Source organism: Aptenodytes forsteri, unplaced genomic scaffold (genome assembly GCF_000699145.1).
Source record: "Aptenodytes forsteri isolate BGI_AS27 unplaced genomic scaffold, ASM69914v1 Scaffold97, whole genome shotgun sequence".
NCBI lineage: Eukaryota > Metazoa > Chordata > Aves > Sphenisciformes > Spheniscidae > Aptenodytes > Aptenodytes forsteri.
Genome location: NW_008795036.1, coordinates 2,647,997 through 2,673,512, shown reverse-complemented (window position 1 = coordinate 2,673,512; position 25,516 = coordinate 2,647,997). Strand labels below are relative to the sequence as shown.

The following is a 25,516-nucleotide window of genomic DNA, read 5'->3' as shown; positions in this document are numbered from 1 at the left end:
TAACAGAGCTTATGTAGGTTAAACCACAACACTCAAATTTCAGCTTTTAGCATACACTCGTGGTTATATTACATATTTCTTCTCATAGAAGCATGTGTTTGTATAGGATCTTATACACAGCTGCTGCCTTCAGCCAATTTAAACGCAATGCAAGGTAGCATTTAAAGTCCTGAAACTTAAAACTACATGCAAAAGAAGTTTCAAGTGGACTTTTTCCTCTCAGAATTATGAACTGAACTTTCAGTAATAAAGTTCAATTTCTGGTGCTAACAGTAACACTTCATTACTCTGCAATAAACAGAGGTTATACCATAAAAACCTTAGCATCAGAAACCCTGGCACAACACTCTCGCTATCAGAGGGCTAAGTTATTTCATTAAGCATAATCTTATGAAAAGGCTTGGGAGAAAAGGACAACCAGACCTTTGCTGTGATAGAAAATGCATGAAGTAAAACAACAGGCTATTAACCAGTTACACTCGGCAGAACATACAGCTACAGTTATAACGCCAGCTACACGGGGTTATTTGTGAACCAAAGGACTCTAAAGATAGAGACTTTGATTACTTCTGACTTTCCATCACAGAAATATGTACTTTATCAAAAGCAATCTTGTCCTGTATCTCTACTGCGACTTTTGGAGAGACTGATAGATTTATTTCCCCCGCCCTGATGATAAATTTTCAAATTAGTGAGGGTCTGCAGTGCTCATTTGACTATTCACTGAATTCCATTTGCTCTAAAATCAAAGTGCCACATATCACTGTATCCAATTATTCCTCACAAATATCCAGTTCTAAGGTCTCGCAAAGGAAAAATTAAAACGTCTAAACTCAGTAAGTGTACTCAAGGTAGTGTTTATTGGCAAACTGGGAAAGAGACCTTTTTTTTTTGTGCTATCTATTGCATAAAAGAGTAAAAAGAAAAACCCTATCCTTTCAAACTGTGAAATCAGCAAAACCAATTCACATTTTTGTGAGATTATGAAAAGTTTCAAGGAAAAACACAAAGAAATTCATAAACACTGGGTTTCAAAGCTGAAATACCTCAAACTGGCCTTTCCTCTACAAATTATGAGCAGCACATCACCTCTCACATCACCTACTTTGCAACATAAGAAAAACAGAGTGGAATACAAAACTATAGGAAATGTCTACAGCGGAATATAAAGGCATAATGTTCCAAGTGTTACTCTTCCAGTCATTTATCGAAAGATTAACTATCAATCTTGATCTGTAATACACACATGTTTAAGTAAACAGATTATGGAGCCAACATAACACTTGCAAACCAGAACTCCGATCACTGTCCTCCTGCCTCCCCTTTGTCTCTCTGGTGCCTTTGGAATAACACTCCAGGAACAACCACCCTGTACCCATGAAACACTGAGCATGGCAGAGTCGCAGTCCTGCAATGCCAAGGTAGAAAAAGATACCAGATATAGACGACCTATGCTGTGAAACTAAGCCAGATAAATGTTTAAAAATCATCTGTTGGCCAGTGAAAAGAAAAGCAATAAAAACTTCCATGCTGCCACACCGTAGATACCTGAAAATGATAAGGCCAGTTTTCCGCTCAAATATCTGCGCAAAGCAAGCAAACAAAACGAAAACCAGGCAAATGGAAGAGTGTATGAAATGGCTGATCAACACACTCCTGATTCCCATATGCATAATTCCTTCAGCAAGATGCTAAAAATTACACATGAAAGGGAAGAAAAAAGAAAAAAAAAGGCTTGGCGAAATGGAAATGCACAACGCTGTTGAAAGTTTAGGAGTGTGGTTTGAGAGCACACCTACATCTGGGCCAAGCGTTATGTTTCTCTACAGGAACAGACTTAAAAGCTGAAAACTAATGGCATTGATTAAGCTTGTAAATCTGCACTTCTGTTTCCTTTATTGTTTTGAATGTGTCAGAGGGACAGCGTGTGGTCAAAATTCACATGATCAACCCCTCCTTATTCTCACCTCATATCCAGAAACTAATACAACTAGATTTTATTTCATCTTTTTCATGCATAAATGAACGCAGATGTTTAGACTCAAGATAAGTTAGCTATAGGTACCTACTATAAATTCCTTATGTAGAAACAAAGCTACTTTTTAGCCAAAGGGACAAAAGCAACCAGCTAGATAGCAAGAATATCCTAAAAGTTACAGAATTCTTCATGTTACCTATTAAATGGAGAAAACCGTAAGTAATCCTTTGGGAAAAAAGGCTTCCAAAAAATCTGACATTAATTAGGAAAGGAAACATATAGTGCTAACTGTTCTGTAGATACCTGATTAGGAAGCAAAAACATACACACACGCACCTGTAAACATTCAAGTCATTTACAGCAACAAAGAGACCTAATATTTCACTTTAGCCTCAAGCAGAAGTCTGCCTTACTTGATTGAAAACTGAGCACACAGGTCATTTTCACTTCAGGATGCAAGTACATCCTGAAGCGTTAAGACTTAAACACTGATTTTGGTTCTTACTGTCGTGAGGAGACCACACCGCACAGGTTCCACCTGCGCCAATCTTTATGCAATGAGTTGAGTCACTGACTTCAATGGGATTACTCATTGTACGATCTCTGTAGGAACTTGCAGCCAACTATTCAAAAAATCTGAGCTGGAGAAATATTTGTATTTTCTTTTTAGTCACCTTCATAACATACAGGTTGCCAGACTAAGCAGCTCTGTATATGGCGAAGAAGCAGCTTCTTCTGCTTATTAACAAATGTCAGTCAACTGATGAACATTCTTGTTTGCAGAGGAATCCGTACACGCTTTAGCACTGATAAACAGCCACAAGAACAGTCATGAAGCTCCAAAACAATGCAAAAACGGAAGTACTGTAGAAATGCAGTAACCTTCTTTGAATCCAACGTGAATCACATCTAACAATAAGCTGCCAAAATAGGCCTGAGCACGAGATCAAGCTTATGACCGCAACAGCATTTGCCCGAAACCTTCCTGGTGAAACCCTGCAAGTTTCGTAAATCCTGTGAGATTAAAGATTTTGCACGTGAGCTTGAGTCACAAAATGAGAGGGGACACTACGCAGGTCTGCAGCAATCAGAGTACAGCACCAGCTCCCATATAAAACTCCCCACCAAGACTGTGGGTTTCAGCATATTAAAACCATCTGAGAGGCTCAGGAAATAACAGGCCATGCAAGCGAACTGATTTAATAGGACTAAAAGTTGAAAACATTTCAGCTACCTAACAACTCTTTTGGGTGAAGTGAGTGAATTGCAGCAGGAAGCTGTGAACCGCCACTGCAGACGCCGCCACCAGTCACCCAGCTGCCTCAGTACTACGCCACAACCACGTACCGAGCTGAATCAGCTCTGCTGCCAAGACACAGCTGCTTCCCAATCAATGACTGATACAGAAATAATTCCAACTATCCAGGCTGCTTCAGGTAATTCCAAAAACAGCCCAGGGACTTTGCCTGGGGAAATAAAATAAAGTGTCTCCTCCCATCAATTTACCTTCTTACGGAAGTCTAACAGGTAACCTGATGGAAGCCTAGACCACTGCTTTCCCACTTTCTTCACAATAGGAAGCCATATTCCAACTAGCAACAACTACAGAAATACCACTGCCTTACCCAAGGAGAGAAACTTCTCCTTGCTGTCTGCCAAACACAAAATAAACACCGAACAAATACAAAAAGGGATGGAAGAACTCAGCCCTACACATCACATTCATAAACAATACCTATAAAAATACAGGTATGTTAGGATCATGTAACTTATTTCTCTTCATCTGAACAGTTGATTAAAAATAGGGGGTTAGAAACATGTATCATCATACCATTTTTTTTTAGCCCATTCTAGGTTGCCTTTTGAAATTAAATGGATATTTGTAGTTAAAGAAGAGGTTCTAATCATCTTCCCATACACACACACACACAGTCCTATAAAGAGGTTTACATTATGATTTAGAATTTTCACTGAAAGGCAGAAAAACACTTCTCTAAACTTTTTGAATATACCAAGAAATGCAATGGTATCACTTTCTGCAGTGATAGCATTTTCTTACTCACTCATGGGAGCCTGAGAAAAGTTCACCCCTTGTAATTGTCAGACTCGAAAGAGTGTCTTTCTGCTGTAATATCTCACAGAACATTATAGTTTTTGTATATTCTAAATACAAACAATAAACTTCAGCCCAGGAGATGGTTTACAGTGACAGCTCACCAACTGTAATTCAGGAGTTACAAGAGGCTATAAGCCAATGCACCTGGAGCACCTTTATTGAACATTAATGGTTACTTCATATTAAAATACATAAACTACCAAATGTAAATCACAGGATGCTGCAAATGGATTGTTAAATATGATCCTTGAAGAGTAATTTAGTTATGTAAAATAAGGGTTCAGTCTTACCTCTTCCCACACACTTAATTATGACTCAACAGATCTACACATAATAATAAAGGTATGCAAGTACTTACATATTTACAAGTATCAGAACATAATTATTACCTTGTCTAGGAATACGTATTCACCACAGACTGATGTTGTTGGATAATGGTGTGGAGCTACAACGCTAGATACGTCTACCAAGTGCTCCTGGCCTTACTCACGCATGGGAAGGGTAACCATAGAATATAAACATATTTGAGGAATTTACTTAAAACTTCCTGCTAAATTAATGGCTATTCTTATCCAAGTAAATATTACATTTTACTACTATATCCAGATCTTATTAGACAAAGTAAAAAGTGTAATTACTTTTAAGAAATGTGCAAGTTCTCTCTAATTTCGGTAGCACTCTAATGTAGACTCTTACAAACCTACCCAGCAAAATGACATGCAAAAGATTTTTTTTTTCTAGTGTCAGGTCCAAGTTACGTAGCTTCCTGGGAAGCAAGCTGACACATTGCCCAGCACTGGCTGCCAGCTAGATGGAAGTCTTTGAGTGGGTTTTTTTAGGCTCTCAACATGATATACATCTTTGGAAGGAAGCCCTTCACTTCAGCCTTCTTTCAAAACAGATCAAGACACTGGGGACACCTCAGAATTCCCTCATCATGATAATCTAGTACCAATGCACCAAGAAAGAAAACCTCTGGCATGCCCCGGTGAGTGACCTGCAGCTAATTCCATCAGCAGCCACAGTCAGGTGCTTCGGAGACAGATGTGAGCAACCATATAACAAAAGTAACCTGCCTCATGGGCAAATTCCTTCCTAGGAATCCTGCCCTCTTAATTCAAGCATTAAATTATTTCATAAAATATAGTGCCTTATATACCTTACAAGTTTCATCGTTATTTAATGCGGCTTTAATTTTTCATTACCCGTGAAAGCGTGCAATCCTTGCTAGATCAAACCTTACTTCACTTTTGACTTCCACAATATTTCTCTGAAGAGAAATTTTTCTTTCCTGAAAGAAAGCTACATTATTCCAGACACATGTCTGTTGTGAATGATCAAAACCAAGATTTCAGTGGAGACCATACTATTTAAACCAGAGAGGTCACCAGGAGTTTCATACCGATAGATGTATTTAATCACGCTTGTACAGTGCCTTGCATATGAGAGTCCTGCCCTTCCTGGCCTATCTAGACATTACAACAATTTCCATGTTTATAGACAACTGTACATGCCTTAGCAAGGATCCTAGACCTAGAAAACCACCCCTCTGAGAGATGGGCCAAGTTCTGAAACACTATTTATCTGAGAAAGTACTCCCCAGTGCTAGCACAGTTGCTCAATAATTTACATACACTTCATATATCATTGCAAAGGACACCAAAATTATTTCATTTTCACTACAATCTTATACAAAACAGCACGACACAGGAGAAAGGCTACAACACTGAGATAGAACACATTCTGGGAGAGAACGCTGTTGCAAGCTATTTCCTAAAATTGCCATGGGGTAAGCACAGCAGACAGGACTCAAGGTTTGAGGGTTTTTTTTGGTTTGGGGGTTTTTGTTTTTGTTTGGATTTTTTTTTTTTTTAAGATCTTTTCTGACTGCTTTGATTACAATTTTGCTCTATCTATCACCAACAAGGTTATTGCATATTATTTTTTGTAAAAGCATGTGATTTTCAGGAATCTCACCTCAGCACAGCTAAGAATAGTCCAAACTTGATTATAGACAACAGTCTGTATAAACAGTTATAATGAAATTCCTAAACATGTATTTATTTTCTCTTGCTTTTCTCTTCTTCCTTCCTTCAACCCACTCCACTCTCCTTGCTGGAACACCAGCCGCCTTATCCCACCCATTAAGAAAAAGAAAAGATACCACTTTAAAACAAATTTCTCAACAGGGCTTTTCTGCTTCCCTTCATGAACAGAAAAATGCTCATCTAACATCACTTAGCACACTTCGATATCTATACTCCCTTATATAAACACAAATAGACAATGATTATAATCAAATGGCATTAGAATCATAGAATCATTAAGGTTGGAAAAGACCTCTAAGATCATCGAGTCCAACCGTCGACCCAACACCACCATGCCCACTAAACCATGTCCCTAAGCACCTCATCTACTCGTCTTTTAAATACCTCCAGGGATGGGGACTCAACCCCTCCCCTGGGCAGCCTGTTCCAACGTTTAACCACTCTTTCAGGAAAGAGATTTTTCCTCACGTCCAATCTAAACCTCCCCTGGCGCAACTTGAGGCCATTTCCTCTCGTCCTATCGCTTGTTACTTGGGAGACCGACACCCACCTCACTACAACCTCCTTTCAGGTAGTTGTAGAGCGCGATGAGGTCTCCCTTGAGCCTCCTCTTCTCCAGGCTAAACAGTCCCAGTTCCCTCAGCCACTCCTCATGAGGCTTGTTCTCCAGGCCCTTCACCAGCTTCCTTGCCCTTCTCGGGACACGCTCCAGCACCTCAACATCCTTCTTGTAGTGAGGGGCCCAAAACTGAACACATTATTCGAGGTGCGGCCTCACCAGGGCCGAGTACAGGGGCACCATCACTTCCCTACTCCTGCTGGCCACACTCTTTCTGATACAGGCCAGGATGCCATTGGCCTTCTTGGCCACCCGGGCACACTGCCGGCTCATGTTCAGCCGGCTGTCAACCAGCACCCCCAGGTCCTTTTCTGCAGGGCAGCTTTCCAGCCACTCTTCCCCATGCCTGTAGCGTTGCATGGGGTTGTTGTGGACGATGTTGTGGCCAATTAGCCACGTGGTTACTGTTTGTCTTCAAAACACTAAGATCAGTGGAGCACTGTGACCTCTATGTCAATCCACCTGCAGGGCCATAAGGAAATTTCCTTAATCACCTCCACTTTAAAAGAGGGGCCAGTGCATTTGATGGGGGAGCTACGTACCACCCCAAAGACCTGGGGCAACGTACAGGTGCCCCCAGCACATCCAAGCACCCAACCACACCATTTCTTCTGCCTGCTGCACTTCTACCACTGCACCTACACCTCAGGGGCTTGACAAAACATGGATTTCCTTGTATGTCCTCCATGCCTTTGCTGAGATACTTGTGCCTCACAGCTCTTCCCAGTCTAGGGAACAGAGAGGACCACATATATGTCTAACATACACATCCCTTGAACCTACACCAAAAAGGAAATGTTGCCCTCCTATGAAATTAAGAATGATTTGTCTACTTTTATCTCAGTCACTAACATCAAAAGGTTCATTTAATTTGCTACATACTGTCTTTTATATACAACACCACATTAAAACAGGCTGATTTTTTTTTTCCATATTGGAGGACTGTTTAGGTCTGCATGGCATACAAACCTAGGAGCAAGGACCAATTTTTCCCAACCCTCTGAAGAGGATCAGACACATAACCATTGGTAATTTTTTTTCCAGCACCTGTGTGCTGCAGAGACAAAAATAATTTGACATTGCAGTAAAATAAATTCTCTGATGAAAAAAAGAAAACCCAATACACACAGGACAGAGAAAGATATAGAGAGAATGGCTAAGAACAGAGACACATCATAACCTCATTCTACATATTGTAAAGATATGCAGTAGACTACTAAGACCATCACTTTCCACTATCATTGCTTCTGAAGTACCATATTTCCGTTAGGAGTACACCTCCGCAGCTGTGGACTTCACCTCTTGGCCCCAATGAGTCAACAACTAAAAGGTACACACTTCTCTAAATGCTAAAATATTTTTTAAAAAAGATAAACCAGCACACAAGAATATATAACATAAGTGCAGTACTAACCAGGAAAAAGAAAAAAAAAAAAAAAAAGAAATACAAATCATAGAGAATTTCAGGCCAAAGTAATAAACTTACCAGTACCAGAGGGGAAAAACCAGGGAGCAATCAAGAAACCACACAGACAAGTATCATTATTTGTTACTTGGAGACTTTCAGTTTTTGAGATTAAGGTACTCTGAAATCAGACAAGACCTAACATCTGTTTTCACATAAAAATGAAAAGATACTATGAGAATAAAAACAAGATATATTTGAAGACTCACATTTTTTCCCCGTTCTCTGCTTAGAAAAAACAAGTCCTCTCCAAATGGTGAATGGTATATTCTCCCTTTTAAAGTGAGGTAGGTCACCTAAGCTTCCCAGTGAACACAGCCACTTTGATGAGCAGCGTTTCATTAACACACTGTAGAGACTGATGGCAAAATGCACACCTGCAGTTTTAAACACACATGAATCAAAGGCACTATATGCTGGCTCTTATCTTCTCATATTCAACAGACTGACAGATGGGACAAGAAGATGATTCACCCTTTCCAGACACCGTTAACTTTGCTGTGAGAAAATACTGAACCACTATGTCCTTCTCATTAAATAACTCAGGTAAAAAAAAAAAAAAAAAAAAAAAAAAAAACAAGAAAAAAAAAAAAAAAAAAAAAAAAAAGGAAAAAGCCTGCCTCTCTGCTCGACCTTTCTCTCCCTCTGTTCTGACTTCATATATAGTCTACCTATACTGTAAACATATCAACCAAGAAATGGGTTTCCTATAAATGCTCCTCTGTTACATTTGGCATAAATACTGATCTTACGAAAGGGTCTGACTTTCACCATACTCCAAGTTGACTCCCTCTTGGCTCAATCTACTGCTGTAAAGTCATGTCCCTCACTTCCCATAAACACACTGCCAAAGAGGCACAAAACCCAATCTTTCTTTTCTGACATGAAAAAATGCATCCTTAACTATACGCTTATATTTCTCACTTTTTTTGCATTATGTTTCTCACTTCTTTTTGCTTTCTTTTTTACTAGCTTGATCTCCTGAGGGTTCATGCATGAGATTATGCTCTAGAAGTAATTTTTTAAGTAATTTGATGGAGACTTAGTCCTCAACATTTTCATTTGTGGGTGTGCTTAAGACATTTAACAAGGTTCAAGGTTCATGTGACAACCTCCTAACAGGTTACCAGTATCTGCAGTCCACTAGCACAAACCCAAACACTGTTCTCCAGCTTGAAATGGTTTGCTATGCAAGCTGCAAGTGACACCTCATGAAGCTTAAGTAAGGATTTGTAAATTCCTCTGCTCCTAAATCAATAAATAAATTTCATAATAAAGTGACTTACGAAGCTGTAGAGAAGCTATTTTTCTGTGCTCATGAATGCCTATCTGAAAACACAGATACTATGACACCAGTGTGGCATTTTCTCTGGTAATGATACAATGGTTTGCTTTCCCTTCTGAACAGAGAAAGCAAAATTATTTTTTGCTAAGGATAATTGTATATTTGAGAAATAAATAAATCTCTCTCTTTTTCAAATGGAATTTTAGTCCAGGTATTTTGGGCTTTAGTTGTTTAGGTCAGAGGCTCAGCAGGTTACAGTCACTAAGCTGTGAGTTGTTGCACTTGGAATTTTAAATAATTAGTGAGTAACAGCAGCAACCCTGGCACTGAAATCTGCTTACATCACCCTGATACAATTATTGTACTTGTGTGCTTCTTCAAATATGCTTTCAAGTACTCGTGCCTCATACTCAAACACTGCCTCATTTTATCTAAATCTTAAATTTCATGTACTAATGTTGCTTTCCCAACCTTTATCCAGGCTATGTACAAAGACAGTATAGAAATAGTCATTACTGAATTACTGTTGAAGAGAACAATGACAGACCCAGGGAAAAATTTCTATTTGAACATGAGAATGTACGAAATGTATACAAGACAATTATTTCCCCTTCTTTCATTAAGAAGAAAATCAGACTGTTTATTTCACGTTAAAAGGAAGACAAAAGAATGTGACAGGCGAAACACTAGTTTCTTCAGCATAGTCTTCCAGCACAGTTCACCATTTACATCAAATTCACTGTACAAAAAAAGATAACAAGATCTGGCAACATGTCAAAATAATGGAGTAAGAAAACGTGTTTCAATAAGGAGACTAGCGATGTATTCGCTTTCAAAGATGATTACTAAATATACCTCAAATTCACTCTATGATTAAAAATTAAGTAAGCTTATATATAATATTCACAGCACCCATCACAAGAATGTGTTCAATGTTCTTGAACAAGTTCCGCTTGTAAAGTATGGGGACAAACTACTTATCGTACTACTACTTTTATCGTTACCTGCATGTTTTTAAGTTTTTAAAGAAGAAAATGTTTCAAATACCATCATTAAAATCGTGACAGGGTCCACAGCTTTCAACCAAGAGGGGGTCTCATGCCAGACAGTATGCAAAGACAGCGAGGAAGTTCCTTCCCTAGAGGTCTTGCAACATAAGTATACAAGACACATGAGTAGGAGGTAAACCTTTCTCCCATATTACAGACATAGAGCAAAGGCAGAGGTAAGTTAAGGGCAATACCTGAAAAATTACTTACGGCCCACTTAAGAAGCTTAGGCAGACATTAGAAACTTAAATCCAGAGTTGTAATTCTGAAAACCCGTTCTCAGCTACCACATAATGCTGGGGTTTGTAATCACAACAGACACCTCCTTTCTTATTTTACAAGTGCTTCATGGATGTCAAGTTCTGCCATCAGTCATACAAAATAACACTTCAGCCATGATGACGTGGCCAAGCAGCTTCACATGATTTTACACCAGAACCCCATCAATATACAACGAGGTACTTCTCTGCCATCTTAGGTCTTAATTCAGCAGACTTTCTCAGACACAGAAAATGCTAACCATCAGGCTCAGGCTTATCACAAGACAGAGTGGAAACCACTGTAATACCCCCCCTCCCTGCCTTTTTTTAAACAGCTGTAGCAGGAGGTCACCCATGCCATTAGGTAATAAGCTTGTGATTAGCATACTCACACAGGATGTGGGAAACCAGGGATCATTTTAGAAGATACTGAGGGGAAAGATCAGTCTGACTTAATCACAGGATAACTGAGTCACCAATGTGATCTGGCAGGGGAAAATTAAAAAAAGACAGACAAACAGATCTATGTTGTATCATGAGGGGATATTTCCAGTCAAGATAGGGAAGAATTAATGTCATCATACAACCTATTAGCATAACCTCAGCTGAATACAAGGTACAATTCTGGTCAGCCATATTTAACAACATGAATTTTTTACTAGAACTGACACAAGGATGATGAGCAATAGGAGCCTATTATACAAGGGTAAGACTAAAAGCCCAGGACATGTGAAGCCTAAGTAAAGCAAAGCTAAATGACAGTGTTAGAAGAAAAGAAAATACACGCTGCCCACGCATAAATCTAAGCTGAAAGTCAGAGTGTTTATAAACATCAGAAGAGCAGGACTCTGGAAGAACCAGAGGAGAGTAGAAAACTAGCTATGTTCAAGACAGAAAGCAAGAGCCTGACCACCGTATTTCAGAGACTGCGTGAACTGCGTGGTTTTTGCCATGGCAGAAGAACAGCCCCAAATGACACAGGTGACTCCTTTTGCCTGAGGATATTCCAATCCACATTTCCAGATGTGATACCTGGAGCATAGCAGGGTACTAGGGGAGCAGAGAGGGACTACCTTTTGCTCAACCTGTTCTTATACTGACAACTGACTTCAAAGAAAGATAAAATAATCAAACCCCGAAACGAAATAAAATCACAGAACCAGTGATTCCCTGGAAAGGGAGAGCAAAAATGGAATGTGCTAGCTTTTAGCCAGTTGGGTTTCACTGGGGTGTAGGATACTGGACAAACAGACTTTATTCCCCACTCTGAGTTCATTGATTAATTCCTGCTTGTCCATTTTATCCTGTAAGTGACCAGTATAAAGTACAGGAAAACTGCAATTCTGTCTGTACAAAGACACAAGTCTACTGAAGAAAGGGTCCAGCACTCCTGCCCAACAGCCTCCACTTTTGAAGCCTGCTCCTTGGAGTGGGAAATGCAGGTCTGAACCCTTTGGGGAAGAGACTGAGCTGATCTCCATCCCAAACACGGCACAGTAGGGTCCAGGCTAGTCAGCCCTCCTGTAAGTCTGTCAGCACCTGCCCTCAAGAAAAGGGTTGTGAGACACACACAAAGCCCACCCCCCGTTCCCTGCAGCTCTGGGAACAGGAACAGCAGCACAACACACTGTGTTTGGATGGATACTGGCTTTAAGGAGCCTTCTGCTTAGCTTGTTGGCTACGGTGGACAATAACCTGAGGCATCTAATTCTCAGCATGAGATAGACTAGGTGCTTTATACAAGGCTCTCGAAGTCACTTTAACCCCTATTTCCCAAATCACTTACAAACTGACTGCTCTTTTCATAACATTCCTCCAAGACTATATTCCAAAATAGTCCTTAAAATCCCCTCCCCTCCTCGAGCACTCTGCAGTAAACGCTCCACCATGGGAGAACAATAACGAATAATATTTCTACGGTCTTTGACTAACACTTTATAATCACAAACCCTCCAGCAGCAGCCATTTCAAAATTGTGTGCATCGTATCATTGATTCAATCAATAAAGGTGCCTCTCATCCCACTCCTTAGCAGAGTTAAAAACTTTCAGAAAATAGATATTGAGCTGCTGGTTTGGCTGAATTCCTTACTTTCCCACCTCAAACAATACCTCTACCTAACCTGTTACTATCAACTCTTAATTCATCTAGAGTACTCTCAAGAACCAACAGCTCATAGCACTAGAAGTGCAGTCAATACTGCAAGTTACTTTCTGAAGTACAAATTACACGATACCTGAATCAAAAGCTGTCATTTAATACTTAGAGTTACCTATGAGTGAAAACAATGGGTCTTTTATTCAACGTAGCATCTTGCTTAAACCAGCTTTTATTGAGATTATAAAGGATCAATCAGTTTGCAAGCAATGAAATTATATTGACAGCTTAACTGTTTTATATTTTTTTTTTTTACTGGAAATCCAGCTATTCCAAGTTAGTAGTCATATTTAGTTTGAAGAGGTGTTGCAGCTGGAGCTTTTCACTCCCGAATACATTGGTGATGACCCATGTGCAGCACTAGTCCCTTCTTTATGCCAACATTGCCCAGCTGTGGTACCTAACATTTAGTCTGTGGTATTTTAAAACCTTACAATAATATTGGATGACCAAACTTGCCCTTATTAAGGTAATGCTACCATTTTAATCACTATCTTCTTTTGGTACATCCAGTAAGCCTAACGCATTACCATTTACAAGTAAGTATCTGTGAGTAAATCCATTGCTGGTTTGGTATTTGAGCATCTGCCAAAATTAATGCCAATGTCCGAAACAAAAATATAGCGATGCTAGGAAAAAAATGTTTTGCCCATTTATTATCTTGAAGCATGCAATATTCACTCAGAAAAAAACCACCCCGATCAAAAACACAGCTCCACCCCCAAACCACAGGCTTCATAGTAACTGGCAAGGATGTTTAAAAACAGAAGCTAAAAGCACTGCAGAGCAGACTTTGTATATTTAAAGCAAAGCAAAGTGGAAAGCAATTACCACCACAACTGTTTTTTTATTTTGGTTTTTGTTGTTGTTGTTGTTGGTTTGTTGTTTGGTTGGTTGTTTGTTTTTTGTTTGTTTTTTTTTTTACCATAGCTGCATGTAAACATTTCATCAGTTTGGCTACATCAGAATTCACTTATATTCACTCTTAAATTCAATTAGTAATGCACATAAATTTCCCTTATTTTGCCAACTACATCATATGAATAGCCAGTTCTAAAGCACTTAAAGTTACACTATACATCAGTTGTCTGCTAGAATGGAGAAGGTTTGCAGATCATATCACACATACTCTCTCAAATGCCACATGGGGAAAAGGTATAAGCAGATAATAAGAGAATCAGATGCACAGCAATGCCAGGCCCAGTGGGACTGGGACATGCACAGGTTGATAAAAGAATGGTATCACAACACAGCAGAAACAAGGGCACCTAATAATTTTGGTATCGATTACTATTTTGCTCATTTAAAGTAATAACGCTCCTGGCAATACCAGTATCTTGCTCATCACTTGCTTACCCTTTGCACACTGCAGCCTGCCCATACCCAAACATAATCCAGAATATACAGTTTTTCACAAAGGACACAGTTTTTTCATGCTCCCCTCCCCCTACCTGCCTGACCTTGTATTATAAATACAGTATTGCAAGCAGTAGGAAATCTTCTCTCTTGCCCAGAAACATGCTATGTATGTCTTATAGCAATGCTACTCAGAATTTTGTTCAGTCTGAATTCTGATTTCTTGCCTCAGTTTCCCCTGAACATAATTTTTCTTTTCCCTGTTTCATGTGAACTGGTACTACTTTTGTGAGGCTGAAAAGTCACTTGCCTACTTTAGGCTCTTTGTCACAAATTTCTGTTGGGACAGCGATCACAAGGATCTCTCTAAAGAGGAGCTAGTCTTGTTCTTTATGACAGAGGTTGAAGTGAAATAATTTAAGTGTATCTTTTAGTTTCATCTAATAATAGCTTAATTTTCAGGAACTTGAGTGATATCAGACCCCAAAAATTGGTCTTCTGTGTAAAGTCGGACCATTAGATCATAAACCATTATTGTAAAAATACAGTAAGTCTCTTAAGAGTGGCAACTTTAGTTACAACAAAGATCAAAATCTGTTCAATAACTTCAAAGCACAGGGTTCCCAACCAAATACAAATAAGAATAATTTCAAACAATTCTGAATTGCAGCAACATTTAAATAGAGAAAACGTAAAATGCTTAAAACGGTAAATGACAGGCAACTTATTTAACTGACACTACAGGAGGAATTTTTATACAAACAAAATGTATAAGCTGCAATTGAGTCAACATACTCTAAGTCAACACCTCTCTCAATCAGTAAAAAAAAATCATCATAAGATGATTCAATACCACAAAAAGACATATGCAGAATAACCTTTTAATCTATTTAAAATTAGCGTGACAACAAACATTAATGTCTTAAAATATTCTTGCATTCATTTGATCTTAATTACTTGGGTGGTCTTTTCTTACACAAGCAAGCCCACTGAAGACAACAGTATTGTTTTGCATCAGGAAGACACTGCAAAACCAGCTTTCATCCTTGTGTGTGCCAGTATTATTGCTGTAATGCATGAGTGATTATGAAATTATTTAATTGCTCTCTTTCCAAAGCCCTGGTTATTTCTCTCAGGTTAAAGTACAGAGCTGGCTGATTGTGAAATACCTTTAATCATTTGGCCATCTCCAAATGTAATATTCTCCCAATGTCATATTTGTATGTTAATCTTCTATTTGCAGTGATTAATTTACAAAACTGGGCAAAAGGAAAATGTGATTTTACACTTCACAAATAATTAAAGCATAAAAACAGACTCCTAAAATATGAGAGACAGACGTTAGAGATAAAAGTAAGAACTTATGTATCTAGAACTTACTATGGAGGTACTATTTACCTTTTAGCATCTGACTTTTTCCCCTACATGCATTTTTCAGTCTCAGTTTAGAAATCGTCAGTATGATTTTGGGGTACAGGTAAGATTGAGTTAAAATACTGACAACGATTTGCTATCTATTTTGATTTTTTTCTAAAGTAGTAAAGTCTTACTGCAATTAAACGCTCTTGGAAGCATTAAAATCATGAGTTAATTACATATGCCATTCAAAACATATTATGAAAGCTGTATTTCTCATTAATTCACTGCTGACAGGATTGTTACTAGAACATTTCTAAACTGTAAGATGTAACTCTTACATTCAGTTCAGCTACTGGTCCTGGAGAAATGTTTCATTAAACATATTTATAACCTTACTCCCAAGAGGTTTTTTAGCTCCTAACTAATAATGCAATGAATAAAAATGAATACCTAAAACACAATGTATAGTTCTGTACAGCATGAAACTAAGGACAACTATCATCACATGACAAAATTATTTTGATACATGATGAACTACATAGAGTAATCATTGTTCATCAATAACAGAAAAAGCTGGAAAATTAAACGTCGGAACCAGTAAGGCATGTGGTGCCAATGACAAGATCTGAGAAATACTGAATTCCCCACTGTGAACTTAAGTGCTTGGCGCCATGCAATCAGGTTAAATTTGTTTGCTTCTTACTAAGTGCAAATCAAGCAAGTCTCAGTTTTACTGTGGGTCTTACTGCATTTAAGGGTTGCTGGTGTTTTCCAAAGACCACCTAAAAAATTATGAGCAATAAGGGAATTTCAAAATGGTGATTAGAAGAAAAAAAAAGCCACCACACGACCGGAGAAGTTTTAAGTGCATATTAGCAACAACAACAAAACCACAAACAAAACCAACAATCACCAAAAAAAAAGCTTTAAATGCATATTAAAATGCAAATGAAGATTTCTCACATGCCCTCTCACTCACACCTGCATATGCATTTCTTGTTATTATCAAGCTAATGGCAAGATTACAGACCTAAATCAATACAAAAGAGAATCCAAGACAAAGCCCGCTGGCTATAAGCGGATCACCAATACAACGATCAAACCGACATAATTATTAAACTTACTGTCACTTTTGCTGCCACCTTCCTTTCTTGCAAATTCCTCAAACACACACAGGGAGCAAGAATCACTCTAGCAGCGACATCCTGGTCCTAACAAGCTTGTTCCCCCAGGTCACATGACCACATTCATGACCACATTCCCAAGATGCAGGTGCTCCATCCTGTGACCAGCATGCACTCAATCACCTACAGATGGACAACAACTGGGCATCCAGAAAAGAAGAGCAGGAAAGGGATTATGCACAGGTTAGCAAGTCTGAGGGATCACTGGGAAAGAAAGCATCACAGTCCAGCCTACTTTCATTGTTTGTTAGTCTATTCCCACAGGATGTTCAGACATGTGCCCACCTGGATGTCATTTCTGGGCATATGAAGGAGAAGGCGGTGATTAGGAATCACCAGCATGGATTTACCAAGGTTAAATCATGCCTGACCAATATGATTGCCCTCTGTCATAAAATGATGGGATTTGTGGATGAGAGGAGACCAGTGGTATCACAGAATCATAGAATAGTTTGGGTTGGAAGGGGCCTCTAAAGGTCATATAGTCATCTACCTTGATTTTAGCAAGACTCAACAATGACTCCCACAGCATCTCTGCACCTAACCTGATCTAAGTTACAGTCTAGACGGGTAGACTACTAGATGATAAAAACTCCTATCGCTATCATTAGGCTCAAACGGTAGCTGTTAATGGTTCACAGTCTGCCCATAACCTGGCTACAATTTGATAGATTAGGGGCCCTATCCTGTTTAATATCTTTAACAGCGACCTGGCAGAGTGTACAGAACATTCAGTAAGTCTGCAAACAACACCAGACTTAGCGGTGCAGCTGATACACTGGAGGGTAGGGGTACCATTCACAATGACTTAAGGCTGACAGAAACGTCATGAGAGCACAGCCTGAAGACTAACTTACTGGTGAGCAGCTCTGCTGAAAACGACCTGGAGCTCCTGGACGACAGTACATGAGACATGAGTCAGCCGCCCACCTGGCAGCAATGAGAGCTAACACCATCCTGGGCTTTGGCAACAGAAGCACAGCCAGTGGGCTGAGGGAAGCCAAGTTCTGCTTTGTGCACGACCCATTACTCTGGTATCTGGACTACTGGGTCTACTTTTGGATCCGCTACTACGAAGCATCAGTCAACTGGAGCAAGTTCAATGAAAGGCCACAAAGACATCTGGCAGCTGGAGCACATGCCCTGTGAGAAGAGGCTGAACACACTGGGATTGTTCAGCCTGGAGAAAGCTTTGGAGCACGTAATAGCAAACTTCCAATATCTAAAAGTAAATTACCAAAAAGGTGGAGCCAGGCTTTTTACCAAGGTGCACGGGGGGAAAACAATGTCAACTGAAACCAGGGAAGTTATAAATATTTATTAGATGAGGGGGAAAAAATACACTATGAGGATAATCAAGCATTGGAACAGGTGCCCTGAAACATAGTGGAATCTCTGTCCTTGCAGCTTTTCAAGACGCAACTAAACAAAGCCCTACGTTGCTTGGTCTGATCTTAGGAGTGACCTCACTTCAGGCAGAAGGATGGACTTGAGATCTCTAAGTCTCTTCTAACCTGAATGAGTCCACGAATCCATGTTGGAATTGTGTACATATGTTATGCAGAGCATGCGCATTTAGGCACAATGCATCCAGGAAGACAAGAGAAACTTCAGGCATACTCAAAACATGCTGTACAAATCATCTATGTACGTGCAATAAATTGGATGCCTTCACTACTCTCTGAATTGTATGCGCTTATGCAGAGCAAAAGAACTGCGCATGCATGTATTTATTTAGTCGTGTGACTGACAAGGGCCCCACAGAACATGTCCTTCAAAAGCCTCTACAAAGCTACTTGACTCACTGAGCCAGGAAGACTGAACAACCTTAACCACAATTAATCCTAATTCACTTAGTAGCACTGCAGCTATGGGGGGAAGCCACCAAAACCAAAAGCTAATCATAAAAAAGAAGAGACTACAAGTACAGCATACACTTCATGGCTGATAGAACAGTCCCTAATGGTAGAATAAAAACTGCAGTTAAGAATTCTGAATATGATGCTACTCAGCGTTGTACCAGATAACTCCATTAAGTCAAGGAGCATACTTTTGTTGTTGCTATATGCAGTTTGTGGCCTCACTAATGCCTAATAGTTGGACAAAAATATTACTCAGAGATGAAATGTACAAACCACTTACAATAAAAGGCCAATTAGAAGTAATGAAAACTATTTTGCAACCTTTCTCATGCTTTCCAGGGGCACAAAGAATCATTACTTGTGGCTACAATTCCAGCTTTTAGTTGGAACCAAATTTCTTCCTATAGTGCTTTCATTAATAAAGAAGGTTGTGGCGTTCAGGAGTTAGAATTAAGGGAAAAAAAACCCAAAACAACAAAAAGCAAACCCAATAAGCACACCACATACAAAGCTTTTTACCACAAGAGGAGGAGAAGAACAGAATATTTCACAACCCACTCTAGAAGTCAGCCAAAATTTAACATGAACTTTTCAACAGCAACAGTCCTGCATTCAGTTGAAAAGCACCTACTAAAATTCCCATTAAAACAACAACTTTTCCCTGTGAGCCTATCATGGGTTCTTTCCCATTCGACAAGAATATCTTTCTGAAAAACAAAAACAAAGCCAAATTATTGCCTACCCTCCAAGTGAGCAGTGCTGAGTCAGACTATGCTGATGAAAGCAGTGCAGAAGCTTATACTTATCTCTTTCCCACAAACAAGTCAGGGCAAAGTAATAGTACAGATAAAAGATCATGAAAAACCAAGCCAGGGAGTTTCTATCTGTAGAAGCTACACACGTTGCTTAGTAAGAAGTCCCTCGATACAGTAACTTGCACCATTTGGGGAAAGAGTCTAAGAGTAAAAGGCCCAACAAGAGCCAAAGTAAAAGATAATTGTAATTGTTTTCCTTTAAGTCAGTCCCAATTATTTGAGCATGTATATTAAGCTAAAAAACAACTACGAATAAGACATCAGTGTTTTGTTTTCTTCCTACTTTCACAAAAATAAAAGGAGAGTTAACACCAAGGCTGACTTAAGAAGCATGAAAAGGTTCTGCCCATCTTTGCTATCACCGATTTTGTTAATCGATGAAGCACACCAGACAACCATTTCCACAACAGTTCACCACTGTATTTTGGTCAGCCCTTCAGGCATTGTGGTTTTTTTCCTTTGAACTAAGCAATGTAGAGATGAAAATGCCTGGAATCAAATTGCTGACTATTTTTCAGTGACCATTTCACTAAAGAGCCAAACTAAAATGGCATCACTGTGTAACCTGACAGTGGATTTTAGTATTTTAGGGGATTATGGGTTTTGCTCCTGTTTTAGCTCTCTAGAATAGTTTGAGCTGTCAAAACGCTATGAATGCAACACAGTAAGGGTCAGAAAGTTTCCTATTATAGTGATGATATCATTCTTTATGAATAAAGCTTCAAGGGACACATCAATCTCCAAAGCTACTGCTTTGTATTGTTTCATCAGTATTTTATCCCATACCACAGATCTACTGAAAACATTGGCCAGTTATTTTCCTTGTTTTGGCTTCAGCCTTTGCTGCCATAGTTTTCACTGTAACAGGTCCTTTCTGGACACAAAGTTGTACAGCTGTCCTTCACACAGAAAAACAGCGGATGCACAAATCCATCGTAATTCCTTCTGTACCTTCTTAACACTCAAAGGGACAAGTATATGATTTTAATCACTGCAAGCTCTGCCTATGCTAGCTTCTCAGATGATTTTCCAACACTACTTTTCATCCAGAGAATTAACAAGATTTGACAAGAGAGTTTAACTAAGGACTGATTTTTTTTAGAATCAGAAGAGAAGAGGGATGCTGACCTCTGGGAAATAACAATGATGGAGAAAGGTAAGTGAAAAGCATTACAATACATTACACAACATCATAAAGCAATGTTTTGCTATTAACCATGAGATGTTGTGGACTTAACTGCGATCCCAGAAGCTGACGAGTCTCTTCTGAGATGAGCCGAGAGTCTAGGTTACTCAAGGAATTTGTCACGAACTCCAGGAACACTTCCTGGGAGTGGGTACTATGGGAAGCCAACAGAAGTTCTAAATATATATATTATTAAATATATTAGTCAGAAGAAAATGGCTGTGAGTTAGGAATATGTTGATGACACTCAGGTTTATGCACAGATTTTAAGGCCAGAGGACAGTAACAGCTGTCACTGGGATCTGCAGAATTGCTGCATTAAAAAAAACCCAAAAAAGTCTGGGCTGTACATTCATCAAGACGCTAACCCAGCCTACACAAAGCCTGAGGAATGAGTGAGATTCGGTCAGTTGTAGTGGAGAAGGTGAAACTGACACTGTTAGGTTGGTAAGGAAGAAGATTTGAGGAGACCACAAAGACGATCTCTACCACTTAATGCACCCAACCAGCATTACCAACCTGAAGCCACTCTACCTCAGTTCATCTATCTGAAGTCTATCAAGTAAAGCTAGGAATGTGAATACTATGTAGAAGGTACAGGACAACTGTCCTTAGGGCTCTGAGGCTATTGTTACATTGGAAACTATGATTTCAGCATGACAGTTTTGCCAGTGAAACACCTTATGTCCAAAGATGAACCTACCTCATGGTTGGCTTCTTACCATCATACCACACTGGCAATACCATGCCCAGAAAGGACTGACAGTAGATCCCTAGACACAACAGAAGCAGCAGCTATACACTGTCCTCTGAAAGACTCTTGGATACCCAGAATATGCAATTGCCTTCTAATCTGGAAATTATCATGGCCCAATTTATAACCCCCCAAAAAACTGGCAGGGCACTGACAACTACAGAACAGCTGTATTTCAGGGCGCTTTGAATCTTTGGAGGGCAAATATATTCCCATTGAGATGACAGGCTGCTGTTGCACTATACAAGTCCTCGATCAAACCTAATCTATTGTATATAACCATTATTTTTCATGGTCTTGCATGTATTCACAACACCAGAATCAAGAGAACTGCCTCAAAAATGCAGCCAGGTACGATGAACATATCAGTATCTTTGATAACAATGTTCCCTCTCCTGTATTCTTGAAAAATCTCTTTCAGAAGCTCAAGGATTAAAAGCAAACATTAGGACCAGGTACAAGGGTTGTAAACAATACATAAACTTTCTTCAGAACAGCTTTATGTGTGTCTGTTAATAACGATCTCTCACACTGCCAAGCCTCCTTTTTCAAGCGTCTGAATTCCAAAGATAGCTGTAACTTGTCCAACTGCATTGTTTTACCTGAATTTTGTGACTTCTAAATAAGAAATAGGTTAAAAGCAACATATTTTCACCTGTCATCCAGAGATTTCAGCTCTTTAGCAGAAGCCAAAGATAATGCATCAGGTAAACATATAAAAATACACTACATGCCTGAATTAATTTTAGGAATATATGTTGGTGTGGATTTGCTTTGATTTTCCTTTCCCTCTCACTTTCAAATCATAATAGTTAGATGCTAGATTCCCTCAGTTCTTAATTTCACCAATCTGGAAAGGCTTGAATTTAAACATTCCCAAATGTTTAAGCTCTCCCAAAAGTTTAAGAAACTAAATATTAAGAATTTAAATTATGCACTAAGAAATTTTGCAAGTGTTGGAACAAAATACAAAAAAGAAAGATTTAAAAACCATCTTTCCTTCCAATGTGCAAAACAAACCTAGTACAGCTGATACATTGATGAAAAACTGTTGAAATTTTAAAAAAATATTAATATAAAAATCTATATACCTTCAGTCACTGTGTATTTTAAAAAAAAAAAGATAAACTCCGATTTGATCAATCTTTTCAGCTTTATTACTTTGCTTGTTTCTCCCCTTTGAAAGGCCTTACAAAAGCTTCAGAAATAAATAAATAAATAAAAAGCAATAGTGAAGTAAAGATTGAGAAAACTAACTTCCCTACTGAGTTATTTCAAAATCACTTCAGGACAGAAAAAAAAAAACAACTGGCTGGAAATTTCCATGTTATTTCTTGTTTTTCTCTCACTTGCCCTTTGCGTGGGCTTTCCTGGGATATGTCCAAGATTTACAGCTATTCCAAGTAACTGAGCTGGGATTTTCACAGTTACTGCAACTGATGCAAGAAGCCTCATAGGAACGATCTCGCTTTATATTAACCAAAGAGTTCTGCAATTATTTTTAACTGAGCATTTTAACAAGCATAAAGCTTTTTTCCAAATATGAGAAACCCAGAACGTTAAAATCCGAATACTGTTGTCAGGAACTGTTTAAGTATCTGCTATTTAGAAATTCTTCAGCCACGAAAAATTGTTCATAACAGATTCTGGATTCTTTAAAGAAAACAGTAGGAAGTTGTACGTCAATCTCTTCAGAAAAGTTAAACCCAGGATGATCAACCTTTTACAGAAGGGTCAGTCTCTGCAAGCCTCTCAACTAAGAAGACGAGGTGCAGAAAATTGAGATGAGAGTGACTGGTACCTCCTGGACATCAGGAAAATTTCTTTAAAAAAACCCACCAAAAGCCAAACTCTGAAAACAGCTGGCAAAGCAAGAAAACATGAGTACAATTTGTTCTTCAGAAAAGTTAATGAAATCGCTAATCATCTACATAACTAACATCAAAATTATTTACTACTATACCCAAAAGCCCATGTGACACAAGGATTCAACCAGGATTATATTTGATATTTGTATGGTGATTAGATGGTAGGAGAGAGAAATTTCTTCACGTACTACTAATACATGAGAATAACCAGAGAAACAAATACAGAAAATCCACAGTGATTTGAATGAGATGATTAAGTAAAGAAAATCTAAACCTGGGCGTGACATAGCCTTTATTTAACGTCACTGAATATGTAAGATTGGACACGATCATTGCCTCGCTGGGGGAGAGCCGCCAATGAAGTTTCGTGCAAGTCTTTCCAACCACAGCTAATTCTACAGTGCTTAGCATAACTAAGAACATTTTGTCTAAATTCTCAGGTGGGCGAAACCCCTAGAGAACTAGATTTCAATTGTGTCATTTTAATTTGTGACCTAGTCAGTATCACCATATCTTACTCCTTTAGCTCGAATGCAGCATTCACATGTTGTCTCATCGGGGTGAGGACAATCTGCCTGCAGAATGATTAGTACAGCAAGACCCAGAACTACGACTGAAGGCTACTGTAATATAGCTCTAATGTAATCTCCACTGAAGTCAGCCACTGCCTTTGGCAACTGGATCGGTCTCTCAGAGACCAACTTGTTCACTTTATACCGGTTATCGAATTAGGTCCAAATTAAGCAGTTTGTGCAGAAGGCCAGGTGCCCCAGAAAAAGGATATTAACAGAAGTAATATGCAAATAAAGTACTGGAGCCTAGAGTTATCTGTCTGAAACTCCAGTTGTGCAAGTTATTTGAGCAGCCGAGCTCTAAAGCATATATCCTTTTTCTGATTCTTCTTCCATTGGTTGCTAACTTTTTTTTTATATGCATAAATTCAGGCTTCTTCAGAAATGAGTGCCCTGCTGATTTTTTCTTGGAAACACCTAACAATTCTGGACAACTGTAATGGCTTTTTCCCTTTCCATCTTCAACGGAGCATTTTAAAGAAACCAGACAAACACCTGTTTCATAAGACTATCAACTGGCTGTATTCAAAACTGCATCTAAAAGTTCCTGACCTACTGCTGTTCATCAGTGGTGTCCTTTATTTAAGTAAGAGCCTCACCAGAGAAAACACGGATGACAGCTTCAACGTGACATCTTGCCTGAGAGAAAAATTATTCAGGTAATTGAACACCACAGGACTGGGCACCTCACCAATGATCCAGAAGACTGTGCTATCCTTTAATCCGTGAGAGAGTTTATACTTTAAACCTGTATGCAAGACCAGAGCTTAGACTGCAAACTTTCCAGCCTTCTCCCCCATTAAACACTGGTTATGCTTTCAGTGCTTTAGCCAAAGAATACTAGATTTCATCCACATTACTCCATATATTGTGTTGACTGTCAAAAATTGTTATGTTCTCATGTAAATTAAATCAATTCAGTTCTGGTAAGTAAAAGTTTGAACCAAACTGCCCAGGCTCTAATATATGAGCTCTCATCTATTTTCACAGCATTTCCTTTTGGTAGGCAAGAAGTTAACAGAAAACGGGTAGCATATCATTTTAAACACTTAACTTTTGCTACTTATGCTGCAAATGAGACGTGGATTTCAGTTTAATCTGCCTTCTCTCAACAGATTATTATGAAAGTGTTTCTTTAGTCACAACAATCATGTAGCAGAGTAATTAGAGCCTAAACTATAACGGTATGTTCTATTTGATGGAATAAATAACTGAAGTGGCTATTTCAACCATATGGCTAATTTATATCAAGTACTGAATAAAAACATCACAAAAAGAATAAACAGGAAATTTGTGCATACGCAGCAGTACTGAGACTGAAGCATCTATTTTCCAAATTCCGCGTTTCTCCAGGCAACACCAAAAGAGAACACTGGCATTCCCCTAGCATGGGTTGCTCTCTTGCCTGATTCTGCCATTACCATTCCATGTACCTTCATTTGTAATCCAACACATGGCTAACACTCATCTTGTGGATGAGGGAAAGGCTGTGGATGTGGTCTGCCTGGACTTCAGTAAGGCCTTTGACACCGTCTCCCACAGCAGTCTCCTAGAGAAGCTGGCGGCTCACGGCTTAGACAGGTG

The 25,516-nt window shown here is 39.0% G+C and overlaps 1 protein-coding gene across 2 annotated transcripts in view; it reads right to left on the bottom strand.

Annotated features, from left to right (window-relative positions):
• Nucleotides 1–25,516, bottom strand: part of MBP (myelin basic protein) — a 131,028-nt gene that overhangs the window by 100,665 nt on the left and 4,847 nt on the right. The window lies entirely within an intron of this gene.